At 35.9% G+C, this 3,965-nt stretch overlaps 1 long non-coding RNA gene across 1 annotated transcript; it reads right to left on the bottom strand.

Annotated features, from left to right (window-relative positions):
* Positions 1-311: 311 nt before the first annotated feature.
* Positions 312-964, bottom strand: LOC147504888 (uncharacterized). The gene is made up of 2 exons (XR_015220482.1): positions 845-964; positions 312-741 (listed from the first exon to the last, which is right to left on the bottom strand). It is a non-coding gene; the product is annotated as an uncharacterized LOC147504888 (long non-coding RNA).
* Between the last annotated feature and the right edge of the window lie 3,001 nt (positions 965-3,965).

Raw genomic sequence — 3,965 nt, 5'->3', positions numbered from 1 at the left:
GTCGGTTGTGGACAAAGGTAACTTGTACCGACGGTTTTGGGCCGTGGCAAAAGGTCACTTTTACCTACAGTGTTGTACCATGGGAAAAGGGCATTTTGCCTACGGTTTTGATCCGTGGGATCTGATTTTTTGCTACGGCTATAGACTGTGGGAGAGCTATTTTTTTTTAAAAAAAATAATAATTGATATTTCAATTCTTAATCTTTTCACCTGCAATCCACAAATAACCACCAATCACCTAGCAAAGGTCTTACACCTCCAAATAACCATCATACACCTCATTAATTATCCCGAAAGATATATATAAAAAAGCTCACAAAGGCAAGGATTAAATTAACCAAGATCTTGAAAACAAATATACAAGTATATAAAAGATAAATCATCCGGCAAAGTGTTTCGCCATTTCCAACCTTATTAGCTATCTAGACTCATCATCACAAGTTCACTAATAAACCTTACATTTGCAGCTTAAAAAAATAAACTAACCATGTCGGCCAGCATTTGCTGAAACACTCTAACCACTTGGGCTCTTGCCGAATGTCCAACAAAATGAATGAGTAGTGCCCTGCATTGAGATCAAATACACCAACACAGAATATGAAATTCAACAGATATACAACTTCCACAAAAAAAATGTAACAATCTCGCCAATAACAATCTTCTATCCTTCTACATATATCCTCCCAAACTGCGAATGACCAAATATTTTGCTATGTTCTTCTCCATAATCTACTTGTCCACCTTTCAAATAATAAAACAATTCATGAGCCATGACAAAGGCCATAACGACATAAGTAATCCAACTAATACAGAACAAAAAATCACACAAACTAAAGTAGCCTACCTATTATGTATGCTTGTTAAAGAGCCCAAGTCATGAACTAGTACCCTTTCATCTTTCTCCTCTGCTCCAACGAAATACGACAAGTTTCCCAATCTCTACAAATAAGGTAAATCCCAAAACTCCAATCAATAATAAAACGAAACAGTGAAAATCTCAAACAAAAATATAAAGATTACAAGGCACCCTTTACCAAATCCAAAAATTCCATGAACCAAAACAATAGGAGGCAGCTCATTACTAGAAAATACCTGGAAGGGGGAAGTACTTGGGACACAGTATCCATTAAGCTATTCAAAATTGTTCAATTACAAATACAAATACATACAAATACAACTAGAGTTTAAGTAGCTGAAAGTTATTTGTTAGATACTAACATGTACGTCACTATTTTATCGACAGGACATACCTTTTGCTTATCACTAATATACCCAGAACCATTATACAAACTAGCCAGTCAGTAGAGGATACGGCCTTAGAAGCTGGTTTCAGCCTATATATAAGAATATAACAGGGAGATGTCCTCTTAGAACTTTCACATGGATTTTAAATCTTAAAAAGGGATTCACATGAATACATGACTTATATAACACCGAAAAAAAAAACACCTTAGTGTTTAATCCCCTCCGATAGCTAAGGGTTAGCTATCTTGTTTGTAACACTCTTATTATTATTGGGAATGAAATTTAACTTTTTCGGATCAAAAAAACAAAAATCCCCTCCGACAGATGTCCTCTTAGAACTCTGACATGGATTTTAACTCTTAAAAAGGGATCCCCCAAGAAATACCTTAGTGTTTACCTAAAAAAGTAAGATAAAAAAAAACTCAAATACCATAGGGCTATCTGTAGATTAAAGCAATTTATGTGTAAGAAAAAACTAAAAGTGTATCTCACTGGTAATCTTATTTGAGTTATTTCACACAGTTACGCAATGCGTAAGTGAAGTGGGGTCATTACTGACTGAGTATGAAATGAAATTACAGGATGATATATAGATGTTTTGGTAAAAAAGATCCAAAAGACAGCTATAAAATCTAGTTCCTAAGCTCTAGCACAAAGACTCAACGACATGTGCTCTTCCATCTTGAAGGACTATTCCCGTCCCAACACTAGATTACATGTTGATGACAAAAATAAATTTCAAACAGCATTTCAAAATGAGTAAATTACCACAAATGAGTTCTGATCATTTGGGTCCCATGCCAAGCTTTCAACGTCAGGTGTAAGTCTGTAACTACTGACCTGATACCTATACATGAAGGATACCTCATGTCCATCTACGTGAAATAGAGAGAGAAGAAATCAGGTTTAGTACTTAACTATTTATTTAAGCACTTGTAAACTTGCATTACCAGCAAGCCTTCAGGAGAGGCATGGTAAGATCACCACTTTAATAGAAATGTAGTTTTTTAAACATAGGATGTCAGTCCTTTGCAGCAATATCTGCTTTATTACCAATCACAATATATGGTATAGGAAGACCACCAGGACTTAGAGGGGTAGAAAATGTACCAGTTGCAGTAACCTCTACTGCCCACTTTTGCAAGCTTGATTTTGGCCTTCTTTGAGAAAGGTCATGAACAAATATTACGCCTGCAATGGAATATCAGGCAACAAGAGAAGAAAATTACTAATCTTTTACAGAACAAACATAGAATTAACCAATCAGACATATCCTAAAATGCATATCAATTTAGCTAGTTGTTAAACTAGGGATCTTTAGGTAAAGCTTTATCCGAGGAAAAAATAAATCTCATCCAGAACCCCTCTAAAACTAGAACTTAGTTAACACATAGTATACTAGTAGCTGTGTTGAAAGGACAACTAAACACTGGGATGTGACAAGGACAACAACTTTGGTGTACTCTAGAATCAAGAAGAAGTCTTTTCTAATTGATGTGGGTAATGATGAGCTTTTTATGGATTCTGGTGTTCCCTTTGTTGATGGGTTTGACGATTTTTTGGTTTGAGAAACTCCACCTATCTTTAGTATTGATGATTTTTTGGTTTCGGAAACTCCACCTATCTTTAGTATTGATAATCAAGTCTAAGTACATTGACAACTGATCCACATTGTTCCCTTTTGGAAAAATCAATACCCGCCTATTAAAAAACAATACAATTACTCAAAAAACAAAAAAACAATCCAATCAAATAACAAAAATCAAAATCAAAATTTTAACAAAAATCTCCACTACTTACCATTTAAACCTGCCAACGACGAAAATGTCAAAATAATGCTTCTTAGTATTGATTCTATTAAAATTCTCTATCGTCCAAGTAAATCTCGATGATGGTGGATCTTCAATTGGCTTCTACTTGTGCCGCCACTAAAATTATAAAAAAAATAATAATAATAATCCAATTACTACTTCACCTCTAAGTATCCTAATCATTACAAACCCCATTTATTTGCAAAATCTAGTTGTATGAATTGTAATCCAACACTAGTATCTAAACAAAAGAGCCAATCATAGACTAAAACAGTATTAAGAAACTCACTAAACACAGGTGAAGTAGTTGTGGTATGTGGTTGCAAAGACAACGCCGGACTTGAAGCTGGAGCTGAAGCTTTCGGAAACACTAAACCAGTGAAAGAACTAGTAGTAGTTGTTGCCGCAGACGTACTTTTTGCAACTGATCCCAATCCAGTTGTTGTAGTAGTAGTAGTAGAACCAAACCCAAAACCAGGTAAAGTCGGAGTCAAGCTAGCATTACTAGTAGTAGCAGCTGCAGTAGAACCAAACCCAAAACCAGGTAAAGCTGGAGTCGAGCTAGCATTACTAGTAGTAGCAGCAGCAGTAGAACCAAATCCAAAACTAGGTCAAGCCGGAGTCAAGCTAGAATTACTACTAGTAGCAGCAACAGTAGAACCAAATCCAAAAGCAGGCAAAGCCGGAGTCGTACTAGTAGTAGTAGTAAAAGCAAACCCAAAAGCAGGTAAAGCCGGAGCCGTGCTAGTAGTACTTCATACATAATGGAAATATGGTGTGAAATCATTGTGTTTCTCTTAGAAATGTACCTGCAGCAGGAATTTCAACTGCGATCCCACCAACAAAGATCCATGCCTTTACATAGTTCCCCCACCTCTGGAATGACTTTTCAGGTAGAATAAGTAACAC

Source organism: Coptis chinensis, chromosome 4 (assembly GCF_015680905.1).
Source record: "Coptis chinensis isolate HL-2020 chromosome 4, ASM1568090v1, whole genome shotgun sequence".
Taxonomy (NCBI): domain Eukaryota; kingdom Viridiplantae; phylum Streptophyta; class Magnoliopsida; order Ranunculales; family Ranunculaceae; genus Coptis; species Coptis chinensis.
The sequence above is the reverse complement of the archived record's forward strand: the minus strand, read 5'-3'. Positions and strand labels throughout refer to the sequence as shown.